The sequence below is a fragment of the Schistocerca piceifrons genome, chromosome 6 (assembly GCF_021461385.2).
Source record: "Schistocerca piceifrons isolate TAMUIC-IGC-003096 chromosome 6, iqSchPice1.1, whole genome shotgun sequence".
In the NCBI taxonomy this organism is placed as follows: Eukaryota; Metazoa; Arthropoda; class Insecta; order Orthoptera; family Acrididae; genus Schistocerca; species Schistocerca piceifrons.
This window is the reverse complement of record NC_060143.1, coordinates 105466195-105476752: the sequence shown is the minus strand read 5'-3', so window position 1 is coordinate 105476752 and position 10558 is coordinate 105466195.

Here is a 10558-nt window from a genome sequence, read left to right as displayed (position 1 = left end):
AGATACGATACTGCGTGAAGAGTTTGACAGAGCACTGAAAGACCTTAGTCGAAACAAGGCCCCCGGAGTAGACAACATTCCATTGGAACTACTGACGGCCCTGGGAGAGCCAGTCCTAACAAAACTCTACCATCTGGTGAGCAAGATATATGAAACAGGCGAAATACCCTCAGACTTCAAGAAGAATGTAATAATTCCAATCCCAAAGAAAGCAGGTCGTGAAAGATGTGAAAATTACCGAACTATCAGTTTAATAAGTCACAGCTGCAAAATACTAACACGAATGCTTTACAGACGAATGGAAAAACTAGTAGAAGCCAACCTCGGGGAAGATCAGTTTGGATTCCGTAGAAACACTGGAACACGTGAGGCAATACTGACCTTACGACTTATCGTAGAAGAAAGATTAAGGAAAGGCAAACCTACATTTCTAGCATTTGTAGACTTAGAGAAAGCTTTTGACAATGTTGCCTGGAATACTCTCTTTCAAATTCTAAAGGTGGCAGGGGTAAAATACAAGGAGCGAAAGGCTAATTACAATTTGTACAGAAACCAGATGGCAGTTATAAGAGTCGAGGGACATGAAAGGGAAGCAGTGGTTGGGAAGGGAGTAAGACAGGGTTGTAGCCTCTCCCCGATGTTGTTCAATCTGTATATTGAGCAAGCAGTAAAGGAAACAAAGGAAAAATTCGGAGTAGGTATTAAAATCCAAGGAGAAGAAATGAAAACTTTGATGTTCGCCGATGACATTGTAATTCTGTCAGAGACAGCAAAGGACTTGGAAGAGCAGTTGAATGGAATGGACAGTGTCTTGAAAGGAGGATATAAGATGAACATCAACAAAAGCAAAACGAGGTTAATGGAATGTAGTAGAATTAAGTCGGGTGATGCTGAGGGAATTAGATTAGGAAATGAAACACTTAAAGTAGTAAAGGAGTTTTGCTATTTGGGGAGCAGAATAACTGATGATGGAGGATATAAAATGTAGACTGGCAATGGCAAGGAAAGCGTTCCTAAAGAAGAGAAATTTGTTAACATCGAGTATAGATTTAAGTGTCAGAAAGTCATTTCTGAAAGTATTTGTATGGAGTGTAGCCATGTATGGAAGTGAAACATGGACGATAAATAGTTTGGACAAGAAGAGAATAGAAGCTTTCGAAATGTGGTGCTACAGAAGAATGCTAGAGATTAGATGGGGTAGATCACATAACTAATGAGGAAGTATTGAATAGGATTGGGGAGAAGAGAAGTTTGTGGCACAACTTGACCAGAAGAAGGGATCGGTTGGTAGGACATGTTCTGAGGCATCAAGGGATCACCAATTTAGTATTGGAGGGCAGCGTGGAGGGGGTAAAATCGTAGAGGGAGACCAAGAGATGAATACACTAAGCAGATTCAGAAGGATGTAGGTTGCAGTAGGTGCTGGGAGATGAAGAAGCTTGCACAGGATAGAGTAACATGGAGAGTTGCATCAAACCAGTCTTAAGACTGAAGACCACAACAACAATGTGTGTGTGTGTGTGTGTGTGTGTGTGTGTGTGTGTGTGTATGTGTGTGTGTGTGTGTCAATTATAAGTAACATGTGCATTCGTGAGCGATTGAGCGATGTCGTGGACTGAAGCTGGCACATCGATATATTAAAATCGCTTACATCAAAATACTTTCTATATTGAGAAATATTTACACTGCGGATCTTTACGGTATTGAAGTGCCAGTGTTGTTCAGAAGAGCGATCGAAAGTTCCTTCGGACACTTATGCGAGTCCAATGGACCAGGCATTGCAGCGACTGCAGCCGTTATGAAACACATGAATTGTATTCGCGGTTGTAAACACGAGAAACCATCACCTGCAGAAGGGAACGACGACAGTGAAATTTGTGCGGGACCGAGATCAAACACGGATTGCCGTCTTTAGGCTAGTGGTTGCCCTGATCGCTTTAGCTATCCGTGAGCGACTTACGGTCCATTTATCATGGTGCTCGTACACACATTATGCTGCTGTCGTACAGGGGATGACACTGTAATTGAAAGGCGTTTGCCTGATTTCGGCGGATAAATACGATATTCCAGCGCCTGTGTTGTTAACAAGAACAATACAATGTTGCTTCCAACATACATGCATATCCGATGGAACAGACTCTGTGACGACTAAAGCTGTTATGAAATATGTCAAACGCATTCGCAGTTGCGAATGCAGATGCTTGTCTGTATTCGCAGCTGCAAATACATTTCATGTACTTTAGATCATCAACAACTATTATTTACAGTCACTGTTAATCGATATAGGCCATATGTCCTGTGGATACACGTTGTACGTCTTTAATTCAGTGGTTTCCATTGCCTTCTGCATCCCCATGGAATTGACCATTGCTGATTCTTCCACCTTTAGGAGCAGTTTCCCACCCCTAGGACAAGAGAGTGTACTGAACCTCTGTCCGCTCTTCCGCCCTGTTTGACAAGGCCGTTGGCAGAATAAGGGAGACTTCTTACGCCGGAAGCCTTCAGCCGCTAATGCTACGAAAATATTCCTGACATCCTACGTTCCTGCCATCCTCTAAAATACATTCATGTATTCACAGCTCCAGTTTGCTGTTCGTACTTTTCTGACAGTTTTTTTTTTACCAATAATGTTGAACAACAGAATACAGCACAAAAGCAAATAAATAACCTCCTTAGCTGCCCGAGAAGAACATATAACTCAGCAGTAACCGAGTCTTTGTAAACAAAGGTCGGATCGCTCTAACAGTTGTTCATTTCCTTGACGACAGAAATCTGCTCCTCTGCTCATGGAGCGATTTGAGAACGATTGGGTGAACGTCCTGATAGTGGGAAAATCTGAGACTGCTTGGAATAATTTCCTCGTCTGCCGGACATGGTTAACTATGGGCGATGTCGATGGTCTTCCTTACCCTTTAGCATCACCCACGGATGTGTGGCTCTGGTCAAGTAGCACCACGCGACATTGCATTAGGTCCATAAACTGCCAAAATTTCACCGAGAATCTTCGAGCGATTTATACGTTTTGCGCAGAATAATCCTACTGTCCCGCGTTCTTCAGGTCTGGAGTGCGTTTTCAGTCGATGCTGCTTTCCACTCGCTCACTTTGATTCATCTGCTACCCATACTGCAACACAACTGTGCCTGTTGGAAACCCAGGGCACGTATTGTCTTCTCACATAGCGTCAATATGACTGCACAAAGAAGTTAGAATTGTTACTACAATGTATAAACCTACATTTTGAAGTGTTCTCGTAAGATTTCATATACAAAAAGCTCGAAAATTAAGAACGCAGTACGTGCACAATGTGAAATTCCAGCTGCAGACTCAAAGAACTTTAACACGTATCTTAATCTGATGCAACTAACAGAAAGAGACTACTATTTAACACTGTGTTTGAAGCGGTTTCAATAACAATGTGTTTGAGATAAATTAAAATATCTGAAAAATAAATCAGGCAGATATTATCAAACAAATACGCACGACTTGAGGATGTCTCTCTTACTACATGGACGAGGAACTTCAGCTGATGATATAAACTCAAGAGGCAAAGAAATTGCTACACCTGCCTAATATCGTGAGGGACCCCGTGAGCATGCAGAAGTGCCGCAACACGACGAGCAAAGGATCCGATTAATGTCGGAAGTAGTGCTGGAGGGAACTGACACCAAGAATCCTGAAGGGCTGTCTATAAATTTGTAACAGTACGAGGGTGTAGAGATATCTTCTGAACAGCACGTTGCAAGGCATCCCAGATATGCTCAATAATGTTAATGTCTGGGAAGTTTTGTGACCATCGGAAGTATTTAAACTCAGAAGAGTGTTACTGGAGCCACTCTGTAGCAATTCTGGACGTGTGAGGTGTCTTATTGTCCTACTGGAATTGCCCAAGTCTGTTGAAATGCGCAATGGACATGAATGGATGCAGATGATAGACACTATGCTTACGTGTGTGTCACGTGACAGAGTCGTATCTAGACGTATCAGGGGTCCCATATCACTCCAACTGCACGCGGACCATTCCATTACAGAGCCTCCACCAACTTAAACAGTCCCTTGCTGACATGCAGGTTCCACGCATTCATGAAGTTGTCTCCATACCCGTGCATGTCCATCCTTTCGATTTTGGAACGAGACGCGTCCAATCAGGCAACAACAGTCCAATGTCGATGTTGACCGACCAAGGCGAGACGTAAAGCTTTATGTCGTGCGGTCATCAAGGGTACACGGTGTTCGGCTTTGAAAGACCATATCGATGATGTTTCTTCGTTGAATGGTTCGCACGCTGTCACCTGTTGATGGCCCAACACTGAAATCTGCTGCAATTTGTAGAAGGGTTGCACTCCTGTCACGTTGAATGATTCTCTTCAGTCGTCGTAGGTCCCGTTCTTGCAGGATCTTTTTCCGGTCACAGCGATGCCGGAGACTTGATGTTTTACCCGATTCCTGATATTGACGATACACTGGTCTTACGGACAAATCCCCACTTCATCGCTACCTCGAAGATGCTGTGTCCCATCGCTCGTGTGCCGACTATAATACCACGATCAAACTTACTTAAACCTTCATAACCTGACATTTTAGTAGCAGTAAGCGAGCTAACAACTGCGCCCTACAGCTGTCTTACATAGGCGGTGCCGGTCGCCGCGCTGTATTCTACCTATTTACATCTCACTGCATTTCAATACGCATGCCTACACCAGTTTCTTTTGTGCTTCACTGTATGAGAAAAGTACCACCACAACTATACCTGGAGAATATATTTTTTCTATCACACGACTAGTTTCGGCGGCACTTTACCGGCATCCTCAGGCCCCACCACTGCCAGAAGATTGTTTGATTTCCTTGGCGCATTCACTGTGGGGTTCGAGTATAGACTCCTGATGAAAGCTAGCCCATGTGTGTCAGTAACAAGGATCCCAAAGTAAATGCTCCAAGGAAATCAAATACTCTTTCAGTAGTGGTAGGGCCAGAGGATGGCGGTATCGTACCACCGAAACTGGTCGTGTGGAATAAAGACATTCTCACGATACAGCTGTGGTGGTACTTTTTCTCGTAAATATGCAAGGTGTTTCAAGAATGAAGAAAAAATTTCACATTTGTGTGTCAAAATAACTGTCTGATGTAGACATAAATTTGGAACATAGAACGTAGTATAAATTTCGACGTTATATTAACTTCAGCTAGATACCGGTACCATTTTTTCGAAATCGTACAGCTCAAAAATAAACTGTTACCTTTGGTAAAAGTTCTGTTCATGTTCACTTGAAACTTCACCAGTAGCTCAAGAAAGAACCTTAAGGCAGTAAATGAATTCTTGATTGTCAAGTAAGAAATTGTTTAAGAAAGCTGATGACGTTCGGATATGTAATATGGTAACTTTCGTTGAGTACACGATTAGCTGTAAGGGAGTAATCAGAGATCCACTCATCGCGTCCCGTTTGGAATGCGGAAGTCGCTAGCAATCACATTAGATGAAGCATTGCTCTCTGCAATAACTGCAGGACCTACTATTTAAATTAATTTTATGCAGAATTAGTTTAGTCGCATACACCTACTGTAGATTATTACTTTATTTATAAAAGTTTGATTACTATTTTATTTTTAAAATGAAACAAAGTTTCACCCATGTTACGACCAATGAACTCACAGTTAGATGATACAGTGTGAAAAAAAATCCCTAGTTTATCAATTTAACGCGGAAGAGACCTGTCAGAACTGAATACGTTTCGCGCTGTTGCTTCTAGCGAAGGCCCTTGTATTCCACCTTTCACAAGAATACTGTTACTGTTATTTTTATCACCACTGTGCTGAAAAATGGTTAGATATTCAAATAAAAGAGGATGCATTCAATTTTATTTCATGCGCTATATAATATTTACTTCTAGAAGGCCGGCGAAACCAATTTAGATTCTGGATCAGTAGAGGGGAGGAACATCTTATACTTTTTATCTCATAACACCAGATTTTTCGCCCTGTCACAACATTCTTACAGACTTTAGACCTGCTTCGATTCAAGAATAGCAGTGTACCGTTGCCATTTCAGTGCCCCTGTAGGAACTGACACGCGCAAGGCGCCCCAGTGAAGTGTACAAAACCACAATAGGTACAAAACATGACCAAGTGATCAAAAATGGGGGTAGCATCACTTCTGACATAATCGTACACACCTCCCTAATCTAAAAATTTGAAAAGCTTGTCCTCCTATTTATAAAACAATAAACTGGCAGTTTATTATTACTACAAGAAACAAAGCACGGGACAAACCATTGCACATTCAAATGGTTCCAATTTCGGCCATCATTCTTAGCAACATACATGCAACTTTCATCCATTTTTGTCTGTTGCTTCTTTCAACACCAGATTGCAGTCTTGCGGCATTATCTGGCCTTCCACACTTTCTCGACTTTGGAACCTTCTGTTACTGCTTAAATAAGGTCCGGGAAACCTTCTCGATCACTTCGGCACTACTCTTCTTGCTTATGCAGCATTTTCATACAGAGCGAAACATATTCGAGGTTTTTTTCCAGTTGTTCGAAAACTCGGTGAGACTGGTCCTCTGAAATACGATTTTGGCAGGCGGTACAGCACTATATAAAAATATTAGTGTAGTATACTACACATGCTCCCAGTAATTAACTAAGTAATCGCCTCTAATATAAAAATCGGTGACTGGAAGAAATGGTTTCATTTTATTTAAATTTTGTTTTTCTTCCTATCAAACATTACATGACTGTGGCTATATGTTGAAGGTCTTTTGTGGCTGCATACTGAACACGTTCTTAGCCATTCATAGCCATGGAGATGACTAACACACCTTTATTACCTTCTAGTGTTATATCTGGGTCAGTTATCGTTATTCTCCAAATGTGAGTAGTTAACTTACCTTGACGTAGGAAATTGAAATCAGTAAAATATAAGTTAGTCACTGCAAATAGGCAAAATATTTTTAAATGCTTGTCTACAGGAATCTCTAATATCAGCAGTTATGTATGTAGACTAAAAGCTATGGTAATCGGATTTTTTATAACCGTCATCACATTATTCTTCCCATTCAATAATAAGTAGACTGAAAAAAAGGGAGCATTTCATCCTACACTCTGACTCGTGTCATATGCCGCATTAATTGTTCCTATTATTCTATATATTGCTCTGAAGTGAGTGTATTTTGCTTTTAAATTTTTTAGGAAGAAGTTTGCAAAGACCCAATTAAAATTCTTTGAGATTCATTATCAACATTTTTTTGTTACACTGACTGTCAAAATGATAATTTATAACGAAGGTGTCATCTACAGAAGGAACAAATGTCTGCCACCGGTTTTGTGCCAAATGCACACAACGCGTAGCTGGAACCTGCGCAGCCGCAACGTCTTCACGTGGACTGTTGCATACAAACCGGTGTTTCTCGTAACATTTTCCTGAGCGCTTTGTCACCATCTCGAAGATCCCTTAACCGGTGAACATTGGACTATCGGCAGTAGTGCTTGCTGCTGTAGCAGCTGAAGCTGAGTCTCACCCACCTGTTTGGTTCGACGAGACGGCGAGATCAGCGACCCTGCAGTCTGTAAAACACACCCGCGTCGCTTCCACCGCACAAGCTCTGACGTTGAACTCCTACTGGTGAAACATTCTGACGCTCTGAATAAAATAACAGGGCTGGGAAGAGGTCGGTTGGCCAGCAAATAAATACCAAACTCGTATGGTAAAAACAGAAAATGTTGAGGCGCTGTGTCCTCCAATTAAGCTGGTATACAAAGGCACAATATTCATAATCAGACCAGTGAGGGAATTCAGACGTTGAGGTTGGAAATGGAAGCAATACTAAAGAAAAATCGGGACAGGTTAGTAGGATCTGTCGACCTGCAAAAAGCGTACGACAATGTAAAATGCTACAAGGTGTTTGACATTAAAAAGAATTTAAGGATAAGCTAAAGGGTAAAACAGATAATATGTAATATGTACAAGTATCAAGAGGAGACAATAATACTGGAAGACCGAAAACTGAGAGATGTAGTGTTTCACCTCTACTATTCAACCTGTAGCCTGAAAAAGCAATGGCGGAAATGAAAGAAAGGTTCCACAGTAGGGTTAAACTTCAAGGCGAAAGAATATCATTGATAGGATCCGCTGATGACATTGCTATCCTCGGTGAAAGTAAAGAAGAATGGTTCAAAGGGCTCTGAGCACCATAGGACTTAACTGCTGAGGTCATCAGTCCCCTAGAACTTAGAACTACGTAAACCTAACTAAGGACGAACACACACCCATGCCCGAGGCAGGATTCGAACCTGCGACCGTAGCGGTCACGCGGTTGCAGATTGTAGCGCCTAGAACCGCCCGACCACCCCGGCCTGCCAGTAAAGAAGAATTACAGGTTCTGTTGAATGGAATAAACAGTCTAATGAATACAGAATATCAGACTGTAAATCGAAGAAAAGCGAAACTTATAATAAGCAGCCGGAATAAGAACAACGAAAAACTTAACATCAGAATTGGGGGTCGCTTAGTAGAGGAAGTTAGGAAGTCAGGTACCTACGCAGCAAAATATCCTTTGACGCACGGAGCAAGGATGACATAAAGACAGAGCCAGCGCTGGCAAAAGGGCATTCTGCCTATGAGAGAACCACTATAATCCCAACATATTCCTTAATTTGTGAAAGAAATTTCTGAAAATGTGCGTTTAGAGCACTGTACTGTATTGTAGGGAAGCATCCTACTCACGCATTATAAAATTCACATCAGTGTTTCCATTGTGTGCCAGCCAGTCCGCTGTAACTAGCTGACGTCATAAATGTTGCGCAATACTTTAAAAATCAAGTAAATAACCTGAAACGTTTCTAGCATGTCAGGAGTAATACAAAACCAATATGTGTTGGATATCAGTTCTATAACTTTAACCATTTTCGAAATTTGGATGTTTTTCTGTAAAAATCATTGGCGCAACAGAAAAGAGCTAGAAACTTAAAAATTTAAATTTAAATTCCTTTTGCATAATAATTTAGTAGAAACAGTATTCTGGATCTCACAAATTAAAATTTTAATTGAAATTCATGATTTTCTGGTTTTTATCTTAAAAATTAAGGAAGCAAGCTAGATTAAGTAGACGAATAAATAAAAGTTAGGATGTTTTAATTTAAGTAGAAGGGAGATCCGCTATAATCATGAAGATGTGAGAAGTTTCAACTGAATAACTATAAAACTATAGCGATAGCATATCTCCAAAGGGCAAGTTCAGAGCTCGTCTACTGCATGTAGTGTAATTAAATTAATTATCTCGCCCAAAATATTTGACTGAGCCACGTCACACTTTTATTATGATTACTTACCTGTGCGCTGATTGCACATTTAAACTGAGAGCTTCATTGGCCATCAGCAAAGGAAGCAATGATTTATTCGATAACTTACAGTGGTGCATTACTAGCCCAGCAGCTAGTCAGGAGAGCAGATTTGATCAGGTGTTTCCTTAGCCGTCCGCACCGCGGTTTTATATGTAAGAATGCTTCGCGAGAAGAGGAAAGCCCGAGTTCTCTCTAGATGCTGATTAGCGCACCACCTGTGCCGGGAGTCGCGTCGCATCGGTATCGTTGATATAAACAGCCTCGGATGCAGTAATAAGTTACTCGGGATACACGTAACCATGAAATCGTTTTCGAGTGAAATGATAATTTTGGGATGATGTTAATGATCTATCTTTAGTTTGCGTATGTCGTATTTTCACGTGCCGCCGCAGGACAGACATTCTACCATTATTAGCGTGGCGTTTGATGAACATTATCATCAAATTAAGGCGAGCATTCACTTAAACATTTAATTTGAACAGTTGGCTCTCAGCACTATGGAACTTAACATCTGAGGCCATCAGTCCCCTAGAGCTTGGAACTACTTAAACCTAACTGACCGAAGCACATCACATACATCCATGCCCAAGGCAGGATTCGAACCGAACCTGCGATCGTAGCAGTCGCGCGGTTCCGAACTGAAGCGCCTAGAGCCACTCAGCCACCGCGGCCGGCAATTTGAACAGTTATAGTTGCATAAGCGCATTAGACTCTGAACTGCTCTGGTAGTTGCACTGTGTGGATTCTTTTTGGTCTGTGACTTTCAGAATATAGTGAACATTTTAGAGAGAATGGTTTTTGATTATGAATCCCAGACAATCTCCTGATTCCTCAGAGCTATAAGCTGTAGCTATAAATGTATTTCTCACATAAAGTCGGCACTAGGAATTCTAATTACAGGCTTCTCGTTTTGCTAATCTCTTTCTGGTTGCCAATATTGTAGTTAGAGAGCCAGTGTTGAGAATGGCAAGCAGCATAAATACAAAACATATATTCCAATTATTCCACCCGCCACCCCACAGTATGGTACTGAAACATGGACTGTGGAAAAACGCGGACAGAAGAGGATCGAAGCATTTGAGATGTGCTGCCACAGAGTAATGTTGAAAATTAGGTGGTCTGATTAGGTAAGGAATGAGGACGTTCTCCAGAGAATCGGCAAGGAGAGGAATACATGGAAAACAGTGACAAGAAGGAAGGACATGATTATGTCATCTGTTAA